The 24,723-nt window shown below is 44.7% G+C and overlaps 1 pseudogene; it reads right to left on the reverse strand.

Moving 5' to 3' along the window:
- The window catches only part of LOC135523826 (neurexin-1a-like), a 74,766-nt pseudogene extending 65,402 nt beyond the window's left edge, over window positions 1-9,364 (reverse strand).
- Window positions 9,365-24,723: the final 15,359 nt, after the last annotated feature.

Consider the following 24,723-nt stretch of genomic DNA (forward strand, 5'->3'; position numbering starts at 1 on the left):
TGCGGCCAATTTATTCAATTCAGGAAGTTCATCGAAATTCAATTAATTGAAAAATCCTCAACAATAGTAGATTTTCAATACATTACTTGAATTTCAATACACGGAATCGACTGAAGTGCCCCAAACCAAGCACACGCACGCACACACACACAGTGGCCAGGGTGGATGAAAGCAGACGCTCCTACCTGTGTGTTTGGAATCTGGAACAATTATTCACCCAGAACTTACCTTACAGCCTCCTGTACCAGAGCACAGAATACACGCACATGTTCTCTCTCTCACACACACACTCACACTCAGACACACACACACATTGACCATTGCAGTAAATGAATAGTGAATAGATCAATGGAAACAGGTAACTGATGATAGAAAACAGCAGTGCAGGGGGGAAACATGCTGGGGTCAGTACTGGAGTGTGTGTGTGTCTTTGGAACCAAATGTCCCTTTCCTCTGTCTCTTATTAAAGGTCCAATGCATCCGTTTTTATCTCAATATCAAATCATTTCTGGGTAACAATTAAGTACCTTACTGTGATTGTTTTCAAATAATATGGTCAAAAAGAAAATAAATAGCTTCTTAGTAAAGAGTATTTTCTCAAGCAATAATTTTGCTAGGACTGTCTGGGAGTGGGGGGGAAGGGAAAACTAGCTGTTATTGGCAGTTTGGAACTATGAACTGGTGATGTCACCAGGCAGGTCAAAACTCCATCCCATCAAAACAAGATGAAATTTCAGGTGGTATTTTCAAACAGCTTTTACACTAAAACGGAATTATCATAATTTTCACACTTTCACAATATTATTCCAACCTCATACTGTGGAAATATATATATATCACAGGAAAACACGTTTTTGACCGCTCTGTGCCTTTAATTAGTGAAAAGAAACGCTAACAGCTTGGTTTTCACTAATTAAAGGCCTGGTACAGTCCCTACCCGTTGATCTAAAATAATTGGATAGGTCTAAGCAATGTTACATCAATTTAACCTTCAGTCCCGGTGTTCGAAAATGTGCTCCGCGCTGCAGTATTGTCAAAACAATTGTCGCGCCAACATATGTCACTTGCCTTCTTTCCAACACCCAACACAGTAATCAACACACTACACTCGCCACATATTTCATGTTCTTATGACAACATACTACGTTTCCAACCGAGATTTACCAACCAATTAATCCAAATGAATCGATTGACCACCCTATTAGAGAAGGATGAAATTGTAAAAAGGGATAAATCGAGGGTGTGATAGGTAAATAGGTAGAGGGATGGATGGAGGCATAGGGCAGCATATGTAACTGAGTCTCTCTTTCAGAGCCCTGCTGTCTCCATGGTAACTTGTTCAGCAGAAAGGGGACAGGGTTGCTATGGAGACAAAGGAGGGGCCTAGATCTCAGACTAAACACGCACGCGCGCGCACACACACACACACACACACACACACACACACACACACACACACACAACAAACACACAGGGAGGTGATGAACACCAACAGGCTTGTTTCTGAACGCAACTCACCACCACAAGGATATACTGACCACCACTAGGATCGAATGACCACCACCAGGATCTACTGACCACTACTAGGATATACTGACCACCACTAGGATCTACTGACCACTACTAGGATATACTGACCCCCACAAGGATCTACTAATCACCACTAGGATCTACTGACCACCACTAGGATAAACCTACCACCACTAGGCTCTACTGACCACCACTAGGATCTTCCGACCACCACTAGGATCTACAAAACACCACTAAGATCTACTAACCACCACTAGGATCAACCCACTACCACTAGGATATTCTGACCACCAGGATCTACTAACCCCTACTAGGATATTCTGACCACCACTAGGATCTACTGACCACCACTAGGATCTACTGACCACCACAAGGATCAACCCACCACTACTAGGATCTACTGACCACCACTAGGATTTACTAACCACCACTAGGATCATCCCACCACCACTAGGATCATCCCACCACCACTAGGATCTACTGACCACCACTAGGATCTACTGACCACCACTAGGATCTACTAACCACCACGAGGATCAACCCACCACCACTAGGATCTACAGACTACCACTAGGATCTACTGACCACCACTAGGATTTTCTGATCACCACTAGGATCTACAAACCACCACTAGGATCTACTAACCACCAATAGGATCTAGTGACCACCACTAGGATCTAATGACCAACACTAGGATCTACTGACCCCCACAAGGAACTACTGACAACGAGTAGGCTCTACTGACCACCACTAGGATCAACCCACCACCACTAGGATCTACTGACCACCACGTGGATCAAATGACCACCATTAAGATCAACTCACCAACACTAGGATCTACTGACCACCACTAGGATCTACTAACCACCACTAGGATCAACCCTCCACCACTAGGATCTACTGACCAACACTAAGATCAACCCACCACCACTAGGCTCTACTAACCACCACTAAGATCTACTGACCACCACTATGATAAACCCACAACCACTAGGCTCTACTGACCAAAACTAGGATCTACTGACCACCACTAGGATCTACTAACAACCACTAGGACCTACTGACCACCACTAGGATCTACTAACCACCACTAGGATCTACTGACAACCACTAGCATAAACCCACTACCACTAAGATATTCTTACCACCAGTATCTACTAACCACTAATAGGATTTTCTGACCACCACTAGGATCTACTGACTACCACTAGGATCTACTGACCACCAATAGGATCTTCTGGTCACCACTAGGATCTACTAACCACCACTAGGATATAATAACCACCACTAGGATCTACTGACCACCACTAGGATCTACTGACCAACACTAGGATCTACTGACCACCACTAGGATCTACTGACAACCAGTAGGATCTACCGACCACCACTAGGATCAATCCACCGCCACTAGGATCTACTGACCACCACTAGGATATACTGACCACCACTAGGATCAACCCACCACTAGGATCTACTGACCACCACTAGGATCTACTAACCACCACTAGGATCAACCCACCACCACTAGGATCTACTGATCACCACTAGGATCAACCCACCACCACTAGGCTCTACCGACCACCACTAGGATCTACTGACCACCACTAGGATAAAAACCCCACCACTAGGCTCTACTGACCACCACTAAGATATTCTGACCACCACTAGGATCTACTGACTACCACAAGGATCTACTGACCACCACTAGGATATACTAACCACCATTAGGATCTACTAACCACCATTAGGATCTACTAACCACCACCAGTATCTACTAACCACTTCTAGGATCTTCTGACCACCACTAGGATCTACTGACTACCACTAGGATCTACTAACCACCACTAGGATCTACTAACAACCACTAGGATCTACTGTCCACCACTAGCATCTACTGACCAACACTAGGATCTACTAACCAACACTAGGATCTACTAACCACAACTGGGATCTACTGACAACAAGTAGGATCTACTAACCACCACTAGGATATACTGACCACCACAAGGATCTACTGACCACCACTAGGATCTACTGACCACTACTAGGATCTACTGACCATAACTAGGATCTACCAACCACCACTAGGATCAACCCACCACCACCAGGATCTACTGACCACCACTAGGATCCACTGACAACCACTAGGATCAACCCACGGCCACGAGGATCTACTGACCACCACTAGGATATACTGACCACCACTTGGATCAACCCACCACCACTAGGATCTACTGATCACCACTAGGATCTACTGACCACCACTAGGATATACTGACCACCACTAGGATCAACCCACCACCACTAGGATCTACTGATCACCACTAGGAACAACCCACCACCACTAGGCCCTACTGACCACCACTAGGATCTACTGACCACCACTAGGATAAACTCACCACCACTGGGCTCTACTGACCAACACTAGGATATTCTGACCACCACTAGGATCTAGTGACTACCACTAGGATCTACTGACCACCACTAGGATCTACTAACATCCACTAGGATCTACTAACCACCACTAGGATCTTCTGACAATCAGGATCTACTAACCACCAGTAGGATCCTCTGACCAACACTAGGATCTACTGACTACCACTAGGATCTACCGACCACCACTAGGATCTACCAACCACCACTAGGAACTGCTGGCCACCACTAGGATCTACTGACAACCAGTAGGATCTACTGACCACCACTAGGATCTACTGACCACCACTAGGATCTACTGACCACCATTAGGATCTTCTGACCATCAGGATCTACTAACCACCACTAGGAACCTCTGACCACCACTAGGATCTACTGACCACCAATCGATCTACTGACCACCACTAGGATAAACACACCACCACTAGGCTCTACTGACCACCACTAAGATATTCTGACCACCACTAGGATCTACTGACTACCACAAGGATCTACTGACCACCACTAGGATCTACTAACCACCACTAGGATATACTAACCACCACTAGGACCTATTGACCACCACTAGGATCTACTAACCACCACTAGGATCTACTGACAACCACTAGGATAAACCCACTACTACTAAGATATTCTTACCACCAGTATCTACTAACCACTTATAGGATCTTCTGACCACCACTAGGATCTGCTGACCACCACTAGGATCTTCTGATCACCACTAGGATCTACTAACCACCACTAGGATCTACTAACCACCACTCGGATCTACTGACCACCACTAGGATCTACTGACCAACACTAGGATCTACTGACCACCACTAGGATCTACTGACAACCAGTAGGATCTACTTGACCACCACTAGAATCAACCCACCGCCACTAGTATCTACTAACCACCACAAGGATCAACCCATCACCACTAGGATCTACTGATCACCACTAGGATCAACCCACCACCACTAGGCTCTACTGACCACCACTAGGATCTACTGACCACCACTAGGATAAACCCACCACCACTAGGATCGAATAACCACCACTAGGATATACTGACCACCACAAGGATCTACTGACCACCACTAGGATCTACTGACCACTACTATGATCTACTGACAACCAGTAGGATCTACTGACCACCACTAGAATCAACCCACCACTACTAGGATCTACTGACCACCACTAGGATCTACTGACCACCACTAGGATCAACCCACCACCACTAGGATCTACTGACCACCACTAGGATCTACTGACCGCCACTAGGATCTACCAACCACCAACCCACCACCACTAGGATCTACTGACCACCACTAGGATCCACTGACCACCACTAGGATCAACCCACCGCCACTAGGATCTACTGACCACCACTAGGATATACTGACCACCACTAGGATCAACCCACCACCACTAGGATCTACTGATCACCACTAGGATCTACTGACAACCAGTAGCATCTACTGACCACCACTAGGATCTACTGACCACTACTAGGATCTTCTGACCATCAGGATCTACTAACCACCACTAGGATCCTCTGACCACCACTAGGATCTACAAACTACCACTAGGATCTACTGACCACCACTAGGATCTACTAACAACCACTAGGATCAACCCACCACCACTAGGATCTACTGACCACCACTAGGATCTACAGACCACTAGGATATTCTGACCACCAGGATATTCTGACCAACACTAGGATCTACTGACCACCACTAGGATCTACTGACCACCACTAGGCTCTTCTGATCACCACTAGGATCTACTAACCACCACTAGGATCTACTGACCATCACTAGGATCTACTGACCACCACTAGGATCAACCCACCACTACTAGGATCTACTAACCACCAATAGGTTCTACTGACCACCACTAGGATCTACTAACCACCACTAGGATCTTCTGACCACCACTAGGATCTACAGACTACCACTAGGATCTACTGACCACCACTAGGATTTTCTGATCACCACTAGGATCTACTGACTACCTCTAGGATCTACTAACCACCACTAGGATCTACTAACCACCACTGTATAGGACAGGGAGAATGGCTGGTGCTGTGATTCACTATGTAACAGTCATATTAAAGATATGGGTTTCAATGTTCTACACTATATACTACAAATAACACCAGTAGTTTAAATCTGTGTGTAGGGGAGGTCTGTGTGTATGTGTGCGCAGGGCTGGCTCATGGCATTAGCGACATAAGTGGTCGCTTAGGGCCTCCGTCGAGGTCTCAACATACTATTGAGAGTTAGAAAAGTACTCTACACAAGGTTGGAAATTTGGTTGTGCATCAGCAAGTTTTAGCCATGTCAGCTAACAATTTATAGATTGGTAAATTAGTCTAGCCAGTTATCTAAACTTGTAGGAATCATGTCTGAATACCGATCAGGCACGTCAGGCACTTGCCCAGGGACCCTGACCTCCAGGGGCCCCCCATTGATTTTGTTAGTCACTCTCACTCATATATCATTTACATGGCATAAGTCATGGCAAAATGTGTACAATTGCAGAAAATGTGTTATAGAATTGCTAAATGTTCTCTCCGTCCCATGGCAAAATGTGTAGAACTGCAGAAAACTTGCTTTAAAACTGCAACATTTTTCACGTCAAGAGGGGGGACACAATTATTTTGTTTTCCACTTGGTAGGGCACCACCCAACCAAATATCGCTTAGGGCCCCCAAAAGGCTAGAGCCGGCCCTGTGTGTGTGTTTTTAAATGTGTGTGCGAGATGAAATCACAATGTTTCAAGGTAGGGTTTGGGTAAAGCCTTACCTTCGCTGCAGTCGTTGCCTTTGTAGCCGGTGTCGGTACAGTCGCAAACGTTCTTCTGCTCGACGACAGAACACACCCCTCCATTCTGACACACGTGGTCCGGCCCACACCCGTCTCCCCCCATGGTAACGCCCTCCGATCCTTCCATTACAACCGCCGATCCATTGATGGTCACCGAAGTGAGCCAGCCAGCAAAGGGGGCGTGGTCTCTGACGCCAGGGGAAGTGAGGCGGAGAGGGGAGGCGTGGAGCTCTGGGGAAACCCCACCCATAAAGGTGTGGCTAAACACTGTCATGTCTCTCCGTTTGCTCTTCACCTCTGCCCATCCCTCCATCCTTCCATCCACCTCAAGGCTTGTGTTCCTCCAGTCCCGTTTCACACGAACCACATGCCAGTGTCCGTCACTCACGGCGACCCCGGAACTCACCTCAGCCGGCTCGGCGCAGAAGATGGAGAAGCGTAGGCGGAGTTTCCCGCGTAGCAACAATAGTTCCAGGAAGTCGCAGAATCCTTCGTCGTCAAGGTAAAGCAGCAGTCCGTCCTCACTGTGAGTTCTAACGCTGAACGACAGGATGCTCTCGCAGCACGCGTTCCACACCGGGAACCGCCCCCACTGTCCCGACACCCCCCCAAACTCTAGCACCTCCCCTCTGGATCCCCCAAGGCTACAGAGGCACAGCCAGACACACAGCAGGGGGCCGCGGCCCACACACACACCGCCATCACACACACGCGCAAACACATACACACAACGCACACACACGCAGACACAAAGGCTAGAGCTGGGCAGCAAGAACTACTCTACAACTCATGGTGCAAACATCCTTGAGAGCACCCTTAAGTCTTCTTAGGGCCCTTTCTAGTACCCTACAGTCTTCTTAGCCCCGTTAGTAGCACCCTACACCCTCCATAGGTGTTCCTCTGTCTGCCAGTCAAGAGAGGGAGCTGGCTCCTTATAGAGGTCCAAGTGTTCCCAATGTTAGTCTTCTATCTTCTCGTCTCTGTCTCTCCTCGTTCCTCCTCCACTGTCTTCCTTCAATGGTGTGTGTGTGTGTGTTAGAGAAATGAGGGGTGCAGTGTGAGAACCATATCGGTGTCTTCGTTAGTGCCTGTTCCCCTCAGAGAGAGAGAGGGAGAATATGGTCATACACTGTCACACACCGTAAACAGAGAGAGACTATCAGAGCATCTCCCTCTCTTTTTTGTCTCTATCAGCGGGGCTTGTGGGTTGAGCACTGTGAGTGTGTCCCTCACTGTCCCGTCATCACTCTTTTCTTTCCAGTGACCTACAGAGGGAAGAGACAGCACTATCACCCTGGGTCAGATACATGCATGGAAACCCACTCTCTCTCTCTCTCTCTCTCTCTCTCTCTCTCTCTCTCACACAGTCTTTCCAGACAGTCCTCCTATCACCAACACCATGTGATATACCAGTGAGTCTTTTCAGAAAGATACAGAATTTTCAGATGCATTTCATGTGTTGTATAGAACTTACTGTCAGTCAGGTAGAACAGTATAATTTCAGCTCGACTCATTACCTTAATGTCTACAACGTTCTGTACGTTTTACCTCTGACGGCAAAAGACATTCCAACATGACCACCTCGTGCCTCCGCAAGGGACTCGGAAGCGGTTTCTCGAGCGATGCGGAGGATGACTCAAATGCGCCTTGTTTATCGAATTATCCCCTTTTTCGCACCATGGGAAAAAAAGGCGCCTCACACCACTCCGGCGTCTGTCTCTCTAGTGATGTGGTTGAGATTAGGGTTCCAAATCACAGTATTGAAAGACGCGGTGAGATGAGAGCAGGTTTATATATCGATTATCGATCAACGGCCATTCCTCTCTCCTCTCCCCCTCCTAAGAGTCTCCGTGTGCGTGCGTAGGCTATTCCTCTCCTCCAGTGAGCTCGAACTCACCCGTTACTCCGAGTTTATATCTACCTCACCTGTGCGAAAGAATCCATACACCAACAACACTGCTGCGGGAAAACGCCCATATTAGGCTATTCTAATTAAATAGGTACATATAGTCTACAGCAAAGACCTAATACAATACATACACACCGAGATAAAAATGTCTCAGCCTACCTTACACACATCTTCTGGTCGGTGTTGTGGCTACTCATCGATTTTCTCCTTGTCATCTGATAACAATCACCGCGTTGTGAGGGGAGATGCTGAGTGCAGCCAAACCGTTCCCGGTAAATACCTGTTAGATAGGCCTACCGAAACAATCACAGTCTCTTCTCGATCAAACAGACCAGTGGAACCAAACGCATCTCTCTCTCTCTCTCTCTCTCTCTCTACGGAGGAGGCGAAGGTGCAGTCTGCTGCTCCGTGCATCACGTGGATGATGAAGGGGAGAGGAGAGGAGGAGAGGATGGGCGGGGCCGCTCTGCTGCAGCACCTTGGACAGCGCGCGCTCACTCTCTGAATACCGGAGAGGACCCACGGAATACGGCGGCAACATCCGAATCATTACCCAATTTGCTCTGATAATGACTGTCGGTGTGATAAAGTATTTGCAGAGAATCTAAGGTGATTAATCGCTAGTCATGAATTAATCACTGATTGAGCAAGAGAGACTTCTGAACAGAGAGAACATTCATGGCTCGAGATCGAAAACTGCGGGAAAAAAACAACAGTGGTGTTTCCACGTCACGCTCAAGCGGCGTTCTCCCTTCTGCTCCTGCCATCAATTATCTCGCTCTCTCTTATATTTCTCCACATCACACACACACACACACACACACACACACACACACACACACACACACACACACACACACACACACACACACACACACACACACACACACACACACACACACACACACACACACACACACACACACACACACACACACACACACACACACACACACACACACACACACCTCCAACTGTATCTCCAACTTGTTTATTACAGTGAGGTGTGCATTTCGGATTAATCTGTGTAGGCCTATCAGTTCCAGAGAGGGAGTCCCAGCTGAGTCTTGTCCATCAGAACGGTCTCTCTGGGTACCATGCCCCAGCTGCTGCCCACTCTTTTTAGCTACATGCACAGCTGCACACACACGATGACTGATTGTGCTTGGAAGTATCTAATTATGTGTTCCTATTGATGCTGTATGCACGCCATTACCCTACGGCCATTTTGATACGAGAACTCCAGGTAAGCTTGTGGGACAGGAAGTGGAAAAGCGCTTTTGACAGGTAATTAAATGTCTATGTGGCCACAGCCTTTTATAAGCTCCTACATTTCAGCATCAACACTGGCTTTACACTGGCTTAACATTCTCTACCTCTCCTTCCCCTCTCTCCCTGGCCCTGCCGCTCCCTCCTTCCCTTCCTCTCCCTCCCTCCCTCCTTCTCTCTGACAGGCTGACAGTGAGCAGTGACCCCTGACTCTTTGCCCACTCAGCAGAGAGAAGGTCAGGGCACACTGTTTGTGTATGTGTTATTGTGTGTGTGTGTGTGTGTGTGTGTTTATGTGAATTGCAGGGAGAGAGAAAATACAGCCAAAAATAAAACCTCAGCTGTCAGCATACAGAGTGAGTTCCAGTATGTGTGTGTGTGTGTGTGTGTGTCTGTGTGTAAATGCCATATGCAGGTGTTTAGCGGTGCACAGGTCTATATGGGTCAGACAGATACTCCCAGACTCAATGGGTGGTCACAAAGAGATAGAGAGAGAGAGAGAGAGAAAGAAAGGAAGTGAGAGACAGAGAGGGAGGTGTGTGCTGTGTGTGTGTGTGTGTGTGTGTGTGTGTGCAAGGGCGGACTGGCCATCTGGCATTTTGGGCAAATGCCAGATGGGCTGGCCCATCTTTAGCTCAGTGGACCTAACTTAGATTTTTGCGCAAAATTAGATTTATCTGGCTAATAATGCGGGCCTCATGGAAAATTATGGTCTGATTCTTGGTCCCAGTCTGCCCCTGTGTGTGTGTGTCTGACAGGCAAACAGCCTTCTGTAAATGAGATTAAATTTGAGGTTTGCTTCTAATCGTGTTGTAATGAGTTTTTGTGTAGCTCATATATTCACTCATTCCACTTGCCAATAGTGCAAACAGCTATGTGTGCACCCGTGTGTGTTGAGTGTGTGTGGTATTGGAGGTCACCCAAACTCTCATTTATAATGATACTATTGGTGACATTATCAAATGACTGCATGTTCTAGATGCAAATAACAACATAACACAACGCATACACCCACATGCGCAACAACACACACACACACACACATGGACAGTATGTTAGGTATAGATCTATAGTTCATTACAACCTTCTACAGATATTAGTATTGATCACCTGACCAACAGATGGAGACTGACAGCAGATCAGAGAGACCTGTGTATGTGCGTGTGTGTCGGTGTATCCTAATGGAAACACTATAGATCTATAGTTAATTATAACCTTCATCAGGCCACCTAGCCACCTGCAGGTAAATTTGATTTGATTTATTCGGATCCCCATTAGCCGACACCAATGGCCACAGCTAGTCTTCCTGGGGTCCGACACATAACGAAAAATACATTACAGACAAAACATATTTGTTTATTTACATACATTTAAAAACATTAACATGTAGTGTGTGTGTGTGCTTCTATCAGTTGCACATACAGTACATACACACAACAAGTAGGTCACATGGGGGAGAGGCGTTGTGCCTTGAGGTGTTGATTTATCCGTTTTTTTAAACCTGGTTTTCTGTTCACTTGCACTCTATGAGATGGGAGTTCCATTCACTCATGGCTCTGTATAATACTGTATGTTTCCTTGAATTTGTTCCTGTCACGGATCCCCCTGTACTGCTGCTCATTCCACGCACCAGCTCCGGAGGACTACATTACCGGCCTTCTAGGCGTCACTGAACTGTTTCATTACGAACACCTGGTTCCCATGTCCGTTGGTCTTGTGAGTACCTGTGCTTTGTGGTTTCGGCTTTCGTGCTGCGTGTACCGTGTACTCGTTATCACGGGTCTGGTCCCCGTGTATTGTTGTGCACTTTTGATTACGGGTCTCGTTCCGTGTATATATTAGAGGCTTAACCTCGCTCTTTTGTTTGGGTTACATCCCTGTGTTTTTGTTTACGTGTTTGTTTTGGGCTTCGTCCCCGTGCCTTTTCATGGCATGTTGTATTTTTGGGTGCGGTGTCAAAAAAGCAGAGCATCTCATTATTATGGACAGACCTCTCCCCATCTTTACAACCATTGAATCTATATGTTTTGACCATGACAGTTTACAATCTAAGGTAACCTAAAGTAATTTATTCTCTTCAACAGCCACACCATTCATTACCAGATTCAGCTGAGGTCTGGAACTTAGGGAATGATTTGTACCAAAAACAATGTTCTTAGTTTTAGAAATGTTCAGGCCCAGTTTATTACTGGCCACCCATTCCAAAACTGATTGCAACTCTTTGTTAAGGGTTTCAGTGGCTGAAACATCAGCATACATTTGTTTAATGCCAGTGGCAGCTCATTGGTAGAAATAGAAACGAGTAGATGGGCTAGAGAGCTGCACTGTGGCACACCACACTTTACATGCTTGACGTTAGAGAAGATTCCATTCAAGAAAACGCTTTGAGTTCTGTAAGATAGATAGCTCTGAATCCACGATATGGCAGAGGTTGAAAAGCCGTAAAACACAAGTTCTCAACAACAGGTTATGGTCAATCATATCAAAGGCTGCAATGAAATCTAACTGTACAGCTCCCACAATCTTTTTATTATTAATTTATTTCAACCAATCGTCAGTCATTTGTGTCAGTGTAGTACATGTTGAATGCCCTTCTCTATAAGCATGCTGAAAGTATGTTGTTATTTGTTTACAGAGAAATAGCATTGTATTTGGTCAAGCACAATTTTTTTTCAACAGTCTGTTAAGAGCTGGCAGCAAGCTGATAGTTCTGCTGTTGGAACCAGTAAATGCCGCTTCACCACTCTTGGGTAGTGGAATGAATTTGGCTTCCCTCCAGGCCTGAGGACAAACACTTTCCTCTCGGCTCAGATTAAAGATATGCCACAGATAGGAATGGCTATAGAGTCAGCTACCATCCTCAGTAGCTTTCCATCTAAGTTGTCAATGCCAGGAGGTTTGTCATTATTGATCAATATTTTTTTAGATTTTTTTACACCTCTGCTACACTAACTTTACAAAATTCAAACTTCCAATGCTTTTCTTTCATTATTCGTTTTTTTCTATGCATGAATACGATGGCTCACTGTTAGTTGTTGGCATTTACTGCCTAAGTGTACCTAATTTGCCTATGAAGTAATAATTAAAATAATTGGCAACATCAAATGGTTTTCTGATGAATAGACCATCTGATTCGATGAAAGATGGAGTTGAATTTGTCTTTCTGCCCATAATTTAATTTAAATATTTTTTTTGTCATCATTCTTTATACACTTGTGGACACCTGCTCATCGAACATCTCATTCCAAAATCATGGGCATTAATATGGAGTTGGTCCCCCGTTTTCTGCTACAACAGCCTCCACTCTTCTGGGAAGGCTTTCCACTAGATGTTAGAACATTGCTACACGGACTTGCTTCCATTCAGCCACAAGAGAGTTAGTGAGGTCCGGCACTGATGTTGGGCGATTAGGTCTGGCTCGCAGTCAACGTTCCAATTTATCCCAAAGATTTTTCGATGGGGTTGAGGTCAGGGCTCTGTGCAGGCCATTCAAGTTCTTTCACACCGTTCGACAAACGATTTCTGTATGGACCTCGCTTTGTGCACCGGGGCATTGTCATACTGAAACAGTAATGGGCCTTCCCCAAACTGTTGCCACAGAATCATCTAGAGTGTCATTGTATGCTGTAGCGTTACGATTTCCCTTCACTGAAACTAAGCGGCCTAGCCCGAACCATGAAAAACAGTCCCAGACTATTATTCCTCCTCCACCAAACTTTACAGTTGGCACTATGCACAAGGGCAGGTAGCGTTCTCCTGGCATCCGCCAAATACAGATTTGTCCGTCGGATTGCCAGATGGTAAAGAGTGGTTCATCTCTCCAGAACGCATTTCCACTGCTCCAGGGCCTAATGGCGGCGAGCATTACACCACCCCAGCCAACGCTTGGCATTGTGCATGGTGATCTTAGGCTTCTCAGCCATGGTAACTCATTTCATGAAGCTCCTGACAAACAGTTATTGTGTTGATGTTGCTTCGGAAGTGAGTGTTGCTCCTGAGGACAGACTTTGTTTTACGCACTACGCACTTCAGCACGGTACCATTCTGTGAGCTTGTGTGGTCTACCACTTTGCGGCTGAGCCGTTGTTGCTCCTAGATGTTTCCACTTCACAATAACAGCACTTACAGCTGACCAGGGCAGAAATTGGACAAACTGACTTGTTGGAAAGGTGGCATCCTATGACGGTGCCATATTGAAAGTCACTGACTTCTTCAGTAAGGCTATTCTACTGCCAATGTTTGTCTATGGAGATTGCATGGTGGTGTGCTCGATTTTATACACATGTCAACAACAGGTGTGGTTGTAATAGCTGTATCCACTAATTAATAGCTGAATCCACTAATTATATACTTTTGTATATATAATGTACAGTGGGGCAAAAAAAGTATTTAGTCAGCCACCAATTGTGCAAGTTCTCCCACTTAAAAAGATGAGAGAGACCTGTAATTTTCATCATAGGTACACTTCAACTATGACAGACAAAATGAGTGAAAAAAAATCCAGAAAATCACATTGTAGGATTTTTAATGAATTTATTTGCAAATTATGGTGGAAAATAAGTATTTGGTCACATACAAATAAGCAATATTTCTGGCTCTCACAGACCTGTAACTTCTTCTTTAAGAGTCTCCTCTGTCCTCTACTCGTTACCTGTATTAATGGCACCTGTTTGAACTTGTTATCAGTATAAAAGACACCTGTCCACAACCTCAAACAGTCACACTCCAAACTCCACTATGGCCAAGACCAAAGAGCTGTCAAAGGACACCAGAAAAAAAATTGTAGACCTGCACCAGGCTGGGAAGACTGAATCTGCAATAGGTAAGCAGCTTGGTTTGAAGAAATCAACTGTGTGAGCAATTATTAGGAAATGGAAGACATACAAGACCACTGATAATCTCCCTCGATCTGGGGCTCCACACAAGATCTCACCCCGTGGGGTCAAAATGATCACAAGAACAGTGAGCAAAAATCCCAGAACCAGACGGGGGGACCTAGTGAATGACCTGCAGAGACCTGGGACCAAAGTAACAAAGCCTACCATCAGCAAGGGCATTGAAGATGAAACGTGGCTGGGTCTTTCAGCATGACAAGGATCCCAAACACACCGCCTGGGCAACGAAGGAGTGGCTTCGTAAGAAGCATTTCAAGGTCCTGGAGTGGCCTAGCCAGTCTCCAGATCTCAACCCCATAGAAAATCTTTGGAGGGAGTTGAAAGTCCGTGTTGCCCAGCAACAGCCCCAAAACATCACTGCTCTAGAGGAGATCTGCATGGAGGAATGGGCCAAAATACCAGCAACAGTGTGTGAAAACCTTGTGAAGACTTACAGAAAATGTTTGACCTCTGTCATTGCCAACAAAGGGTATATAACAAAGTATTGAGATAAACTTGTGTTATTGACCAAATACTTATTTTTCACCATAATTTGCAAATAAATTAATAAAAAATCCTACAATCTGGATTTTTTTTCTCAATTTGTCTGTCATAGTTGAAGTGTACCTATGATGAAAATTACAGGCCTCTCTCATCTTTTTAAGTGGGAGAATTTGCATAATTGGTGGCTGACTAAATACTTTTTTTGCCCCACTGTATATTGATAGCCTCAAACATAGTAGACAAATGTATCATTATGTATTATTGATCTTGGCTTTATAATACAGTTTTTTTCTTCTTTTTGTTGAGTTTAGTCACATAATTTCTCAATTTCAGTAAGTCAGCCAGTCAGATGTGCAGCCGGACTTATTAGCCACTCCCTTTGACCCATCTCTTTCAATTCCTCATCAATCCATGGAGCGTTAACAGTTCTAAGAGTCCATTTCTTAACAGTTGCATGTTTATTAATAATTCAAAGAAGTTAAGTGCAGCATCTGGATGCTCCTTATTAAATCACATCAGACCACAAAATATTGGTTACATGCACATAAGAGTCACAGAAAAATATTTTGTATGATCTCATACACTATTTTAGGCCAAGCTTTTAGAACATTGGCTTTCCTGAATGACCAGTACCAGGTAATTTGAGTCATTTTAGCCAAAAACCTGGGTGGCTCTGCCAGGAGGCTGAAACTTGGCCGCAAGTGGATCTTCCAACTAGACAATAACCCCAAGCACACATTAATGGTTAATTGCATACAATATAGCTCAGTGTTTGTATTTTTTATTTGATAGTCATTTTTCCTCATCTTTATCAAGGGTGCCAATAATTTTGGACCTGACTGTATACAGAGCCTATTCACACCCCTTGAATTTTTCCACATTTTGTTCTGTTACAGCCTGAGTTTAAAATGGATAAAACATTTTTTTTTACAACTCACTTACACATAGAATCTCATAATTTCAAAGTGGAATGATGTTTATCGAAATGTTTACTAATTAATTAAAAAATGGAAAGCTGAAATGTCAACACTTTTGTTATGGCAAGACTGAATTAGTCCAGGAGTAGAAATGTGCTTAACAAGTCACATAATAAGTTGCATGGACTCAATAATAGTGTTTAACATGATTTTTGAATAACAACCCCACATATACAATTGTCTGTAAGGTCCCTCAGTGAAGCAGTGAATTTCCAACATAGATTAAACCGCAAAGACCTGGGAGGTTTTCCAATGCCTCGCATTGAAGGGCACCTATTGGTAGTCATTGAATATCAGACATTGAACATCCACATGAGCATGGTGAAGTTATTAATTAGACAATGGATGGTGATTCAATACACTACAAAGATACAGGTGTCCTTCCTAACTCAGTTGCCGGAGAGAAAGGAAACTGTGGCCAATGGTGACTTTAAAACAGTTACAGAGTTTAATGGCTGTGATAGGAGAACACTGTGGATGGATCAACAATTTTGTAGTTACTCCACAATACAAACCTAATTGACAGATTGAAAAGAAGAATAAAAACATACCAAAACATGCATCCTGTTTGCAATAAGCCACTAAAGCAATACTGCAAAACATGTGGCAAAGCAATTCACTGAATATAAAGTCTTATGTGTTCTATTAGATTTGCTCCAAACAGTACTGAGTACCACTCCCCATATTTTCAAGCATAGTGTTCCAAGATGGCGTAGCAGTAAGATGTTTGTCTTTGTCCCATGTAAATATTAATTTTTTTCATTTATTTTGTATACATTTCAATATATTTCAATCTCTTTTTTTCCATTTACAAATTAAATATACCTTTCTGCAACCCGCCTCACCCAATGTGGTACGGATCTGCTATTTTTTTTAGACCTTTTCACTGGAACCTCCATCAGAAGGTAGCCATCAGAGGCTAGCCAGCTAATTAGCTACTAGCTTTAAAGTCATTGTTAGCCACTGCTAGCGGTCTATACCTTTAGCTTAGACACCAGCAGCTTTAGCCCGGGTAGCCTGGATAATACCTGCCAGTCTGCACAGCGCGATATTAGCCCTAAGCATATTGGACTGCTTTTTTCCCACTACATCACCGGATTCCTACCGCAAGCTCTGGACCATTACACCGGATCATCGCAGCTAGCTAGATGCTACCGAGTGGCTATTGTGGCTAACGTCCTTGTCCAGAAGCAAGCACCAGCAAGCCTCGAGCTAAGCCCATCTCCCGGCTAGCAAACGAAGTACACCAACTACAATACCTATCTTGCCAATTGGCCTGGACCCATTGTCGACATGGAGCCCCGCCGATCTGTCAGGACCGGTGTGCTCTCATCCGGCCTATGTGTTGTGGATGTCGGTGAAGACCCTTCTGCTAGCCCTGGCCCGCTAGCTTCCTGAACACCGTGTCTCCCGCTTGCCTAGCGTAGTAATGACTACCGTACGGCTCCCTGTTTCATCTATTGCTGCTCTTTGGACCCTATGATCACTCGGCTTCACAGCTGATACCTGCTGGACTGTTCATTAACACAATACTTCATTTTGTTTATCTGTCAGCCCCAGCTTCGAACTCGGGCCCTGTGTGTAGCTAACTGACCCTCTCTGCCCATTCATCTCCATTTACCCATTGCTGTCATCTTAGCTGTTTACCCGTTGTTGTCTTTATCCGTTGTTGTCTTAGCTCTCCCAATCAACACATGCCTCACTCTAATGTCAATATGTCTTGTATACTTTTGTTTAGGGCAGCTCTCATTGTTTTATTTTACTGCGGAGCTCCTAGTCCCGCTCAACATGCCTCAGATAGCTCCTCTGTCCCACCCCACACACATGCTGAGACCGCACCTAGCTTGACTGCCTCCTCCAGAGATGCAACCTCTCTCATCAACACTCAATGCCTAGGTTTACCTCCACTGTACTCACAACCTACCATATCCTTGTCTGTACATTATGCCCTGAATCTATCCTACCACGCCCGGAATTCTGCTCCTTTTATTCTCTGTTCCCAATGCAGACCAGTTCTTATAGCCTTTAGCCGTACCCTCATCCTACTCCTCCTCTGTTCCTCTGGTGATGTAGAGGCTAACCCAGGCCCTGTGTGTCTCCAGGCACTCTCATTTGTTGACTTCTGTAATTGTAAAAGCCTTCATGCATGTTAACATCAAGAAGCCTCCTCCCTAAGTTTGCTTTATTCACTGCTGTAGCACACTCCACCAAACCCTGATGTCCGTCCATGTCTGAATCCTGGCTTAGGAAGGCCACCAAAAATTCTGAAATTTCCATCCCCAATTACAACATTTTACGCCAAGATAGAACTGCTAAAGGGGGCAGAGTTGCAATCTACTGTAGAGATAGCCTGCAGAGTTCTGTCCTACTATCCAGGTATATGCCCAAACAGTTCGAGCTACTACTTTTAAAAATCCATCTCTCCAGAAATAAGTTCCTCACTGTTGCCGCTTGTTATAGACCCCCCTCAGCTTCCAGCTGTGCCCTGGACACCATATGTGAATTGATTGCCCCCCATCTATCATCAGATTTTGTACTGTTAGAGTGACCTAAACTGGGATATGTTTAACACCCCGGCCGTCCTACAATCTAAGCTAGATGCCCTCAATCTCACACAAATTATCAAGGAACCTACCAGGTACAACTCCAAATCCGTAAACATGGGCACCCTCATAGAGATCATCCTGACCAACTTGCCCTCTAAATACACCTCTGCTGTTTTCAACCAGGATCTCAGCGATCACTGCCTCATTGCCTGTGTCCATTACGAGTCCACAGTCAAACGGCCACCCCTCATCACTGCCAAACACTTCCTAAAACATTTCTGCGAGCAGGCCTTTCTAATCGACCTGGCCCAGGTATCCTGGAAGGATATTGACCTCATCCTGTCAGTAGAGGATGCCTGGTTATTCTTTAAAAGTGCTTTCCTCACCATCTTAAATAAGCATTCAAAAAATGTAGAACTAAGAACAGATATAGCCATTGGTTCACTCCAGACTAGACTGCCCTTGACTAGCACAAAAACATCCTTTGGTGTACTGCACTAGCATCGAATAGTCCCCGCGATATGCAACTTTTCAGGAAGTCAGGAACCAATATACACAGTCAGTTAGGAAAGCAAAGGCTAGCTTTTTCAAACAGAAATTTGCATCCTGCAGCACTAATTCCAAAAGGTTTTGGGACACTGTAAAGTCCATGGAGAGACTACCTTCTCCCAGATGCCCATTGCACTGAGGCTAGGAAACACTGTTTCCACCGATAAATCCACAATAATCGAGAATTTCAATAAGCATTTCTCTACAGCTGGCCATGCTTTCCACCTGGCTACCCCAACCATGGCCAACAGCTCTGCACCCCCCGCATAAACTGGCCCAAGTTCCCCCCCCCCCCCCCCCCGCTTCTCCTTCACCCAAATCCAGACAGCTGATGTTCTGATAGAGCTGCAAAATCTGGATCCCTACAAATCAGCTGGGTTAGACAATCTGGACCCTCTCTTCCTAAAATTATCCACTGCCTTTGTTGCAACCCCTATTACTAGTCTGTTCAACCTCTCTTTCGTATCGTCTGAGATTCCTAAAGATTGGAAAGCAGCTGCTTTCATACTCCTCTTCAAAGGGAGAGACACTCTAGACCCAAACTGTTACAGACCTATATCCATCCTGCCCTGCTTCTCTAAAGGCTTCGAAAGCCAAGTGAACAAACAGATCACCGACCATTTTGAATCCCACCGTACCTTCTCCGCTATGCAATCCGGTTTCCGAGCTGGTCATGGGTGCACCTCAGCCACGCTCAAGGTCTTAAAAAATATCATAACCGCCATCAAAAAAAGACCGTACTGTGCAGCCGTATTCATCGACTTGGCCAAGGCTTTCGACTCTGTCAATCACCGTATTCTTATCGGCAGAATCAACAGCCTTGGTTTCTCTAATGACTGCCTCGCCTGGTTCACCAACTACTTCTCAGATAGAGTTCAGTGTGTCAAATCGGAGGGCCTGTTGTCCGGACATCTGGCAGTCTCTATGGGGGTGCCACAGGGTTCAATTGGGGCGGCAGGGTAGCCTAGTGGTTAAAGCGTTGGACTAGTAACTGAAAGGTTGCAAGTTCATATCACCGAGCTGACAAGGTACAAATATGTCGTTCTGCCCCTGAACAGGCAGTTACCCCACTGTTCCTAGGCCGTCATTGAAAATAAGAATTTGTTCTTAACTGACTTGCCTAGTTAAGTAAAGGTAAAATGTAAAAATTCTCGGGCCGACTCTATTCTCTGTATATATCAATGATGTCGCTCTTGCTGCGGGTGATTCTTTAATCCACCTCTATGCAGACAACACCATTCTGTATACATCTGTCCCTTCTTGGACACTGTGTTAACAAACCTCCAATCAAGCTTCAATGCCATACAACACTCCTTCTGTGGCCTCCAACTGCACGCTCTTCAACCGATCGCTGCCCGCACCCGCCCGCCCGACTAGCATCACTACTCTGGACGGTTCTGATTTAGAATATGTGGACAACTATAAATACCTAGGTGTCTGGCTAGACTGTAAACTCTCCAGACTCATATTAAGCATCTCCAATCCAAAATTAGATCTAGAATCGGCTTCCTATTTCATAAAGCCTCCTTCACTCATGCTGCCAATTATACCCTCATAAAACTGACTATAGTACCGATCCTAGACTTCTGCAATGTCATTTACAAAATAGCCTCCAACACTCCACACAGCAAATTGGATGCAGTCTATCACAGTGCCATCCATTTTGTCACCAAAGCCCTATATACTACCCATCACTGTGACCTGTATGCTCCCGTTGGCTGGTCCTCGCTACATATTCGTCGCCAAACCCACTGGCTCCAGGTCATCTATAAGTCTTTGTTAGGTAAAGCTCCACCTTATCTCAGCATAGCAACACCCACCCGTAGCACGCGATCCAGCAGGTATATTTCACTGGTCAAAGCCAACACCTGCTTTGGCCGCCTTTCCTTCCAGTTCTCTGCTGCCAAAGACTGGAACGAATTGCAAAAATCACTGAAGTTGGAGACTTATATCTCCCTCACTAACTTTAAGCATCAGCTGACAGAGCAGCTTACACAGCCCATCTGTAAATAGCCCATCCAACCAACTACCTACCTCATCCCCATATTTGTTTTGTTTTCTGCTCTTTTACACACCATTATTTTTACTTGCACATCTATCACTCCAATGTTAATTGCTAAATTGTAATTACTTCGCCTGTCACGGTCGTCATAATGAGGAGACCAAGGCGCAGCGTGATAAGAATACATTCTTCTTTAATGAAAGAGAAACACTGAACAAAGTTTACAAAACAACAAAAATGACCGTTACGCTATAAGCCACGAGTGCTGACAGGCAACTACACATAGACAATAACCCACAAAATCAAAATGGAAAATGGCAACCTAAATAGGATCCCCAATCAGAGACAACGATAAACAGCTGTCTCTGATTGGGAACCAATTCAGGCCACCATAGACCTACATATACCTAGACATACCAAAACCCCATAAAATTACAAAAAACCCTAGACAAGCAAAACACACATACCACCCTTGTCACACCCTGACCTAACCAAAATAATAAAGAAAACAAAGATAACTAAGGTCAGGGCGTGACATCGCCACTATTGCCTATTTATTGCCTTACCTCCTAACTTCATTTGCACACACTGTATACAGATTTTTCTATTATGTGATTGACTGTACATTTGTTTATCCCATGCGTAACTCTGTGTTGTTGTTTTTGTCGGACTGCTTTGCTTTATCTTGGCCAGGTCACAGTTGTAAATGAGAACTTTTTCTGAACTTGCCTACCTGGTTAAATAATGGTGAAATAAATTTTTTTATAAAATAAGTGGTGGCTGTATCATGTTATGGGTATGCTTGTAATAGTTAAGGACTGGGGAGTTCTCAGGATAAACAATAAATGGAATGGAGCTAAGCACAGGCAAAATTCTAGAGGAAAACTTGGTCAGTCTACTTTCCAGCAATCATCAACAACCAACTTGACAGCGCTTGAAGAATTTTGAAAAGAATAATGGGCAAATGTTGCACAATCCAGGTGTGGAAAGTTCTTAGGGACTTAGACTCACAGCTGTAATTGCTGCAAAAGGTGCTTCTACAAATTATTGACTCAGGGGTGTGAATACTAAATGAGCAAAGATGTCTAAAAACATGTTTTTTACTTTGTCATTATGCGGTACTTTGTGAAGATGGCTGAGAATAGTTTTAAATCCGGCTGTAACACAACAAAATGTGGAACAAGTCAAGAGGTGTGAATTATTTCTCAAGGCACTGTGTGTGTGTGGGGGGGGGGGGTGAATGTTGGAAGTCAGGGCTTAGAGGTTAGGGGTCAGTGCCAATTAAACACTGAAGCCCAAATCCAACACCTCCCCCCTGTTATCTGAAGTGTGCATTCATTCCCCCTCAAGGACTTAAAAATGTAAAAGCATTGGATTGTTGTAGACTGTAGAATAGATGGAGTCCACACCATATTTCTTCCACCAGTTCAATAATTGCACACTTCAGCGAGGGGAAGTGAACAAGTGCACACTTCAGGGAGAAAGGCTAAAGGGAAAAGAATATCTACAGGAAGTGCCCTATTTCTCTGTGTGTGTGTGTGCAGACCGATGAGTTGATGATACTATCACAGAGACGTAGCAGATCAAAGTGCTACCATGGTGACGCCAGCAGCACTCTGTTTAGCTGCTCATTTAATTATCTTTATCTGTTCCAAGCAAAGTGGCTGAAAGCATACTCTCTCTCTCACACACACACACACACGCACACCTGTATCTCTGTGTGAGGGAGAGATAGTGTGTGAGTATGTATGAGTGTGTGTGTTTATGTGTGTGTGGTGTCTAGTGTTACAATAACACCAGGGAACAGAGAGGCTGTTAAACTTTATGGAGGAGAGAGAATGGACACTTAGTGACCTTCTGACTAATAGATGTTGTCATAGCAACCACATCTCTATGCACATAACCATCATTTCCTCTCACACTCTACCTACAAGGCTGTGTGGACACCCCAAAAAAACAAGCCACACAGAAGTATGTACCCCATCTCTCATCAACAAGATCTGGAATTGTGACATATTATTAATGAACATCTATTTTTGATGCATTCATTTTGCATGGTTGCATTGTTAATTCTGTGTGGTTACAGTGTTCAACCAGAAACAACTCAAAGGTTAACAGTTTAGGCATTAATTCTGTGGAAGAACTTGACTGGCCTGCAAAGAGCTCTGACCTCAACCCCATCGAACACCTTTGGGATGAATTGGAACGTCGACTGCGAGCCAGGCATAGTCGCCCAACATCAGTGCCGACTTCACGGATGCTTATGTGGCTGAATAGAAGGAAGTCCCCGCAGCCTTCCTAGAAGAGTGGAGGCTGTTAATATCCCATCATTTTGGAATGAGATGTTTGATGAGCAGGTGTCCATATACGTGGCCATATAGTGTATCTTACCTGGCATGCCTGCTGGCAAGGTTGGAAGACTTTAGAAAAGAAAGCAATTACTAAATGAACTGAATAAGACTCACATTCCTTTCCATCTTTAACCCAGACTTTAGCAGAGATGCAGAGAAGCATAAGTAGTGTATTTAAAAAAGAAACACCAGTCAGAAGGATACAGACAGCTCAAGAGGTATGCTTAGATATTCAGAAAGGTTTACACATATTTGATATAGAATAAAGCATAATTTATGTAAATTCTCCACCCCAAGCCACCGTTACCTACTTTGTGACTCCTCAGATTTTTGGGGTGTGTCACCCCGCCATTAAGTATCATCAAGTATTCTCACGGCTTACTAGAGCATTGTGAACTGCCAAAGCGCAGTGGCTCTGAGCATCACGAGTTCGCACTAAGTTCTGGGCTGCTCTCATATACACGCCAGGGTTGGGATAAATTCCATTTAAATTCCAGTCATTTTAGGAAATATACTGAAATCCCATTTCTCTTAAATTCTTTTAAATGAGGAAAATGAAAAATTGGAATTTGGTTCTCTTTCTGAATTGACTGGAATTTAAATGGCATTGACCCCAACCCTGACACACACATACAAACACATTTGTCGCCTACTACCCCTCTCACAGCCTTTTTTCTACTTTTCCAGAGACCACTGTGAAGGTCTCCCTCCCTACCTCTGAATCCCTCCGTCTCCTTTCCTCCCTTGGTCTTTATCTAATCTATGTTACTCTTTGTCCTCCCATCACAGGTTGCTACGCAACTGTGTTCCATTGATCTAGAAGAGCAGGATGACAGGCACACATAACTGTGATGACACACACACGCACAAGTCGACAGACTCACGCACGTATGTACGCACTCATTCATACACACACACACACACACACCTTTAAATACCTTTATTCCAATTGCACCGTTGACA

The sequence above is a fragment of the Oncorhynchus masou genome, chromosome 31 (assembly GCF_036934945.1).
Source record: "Oncorhynchus masou masou isolate Uvic2021 chromosome 31, UVic_Omas_1.1, whole genome shotgun sequence".
Classification (NCBI taxonomy): Eukaryota; Metazoa; Chordata; class Actinopteri; order Salmoniformes; family Salmonidae; genus Oncorhynchus; species Oncorhynchus masou.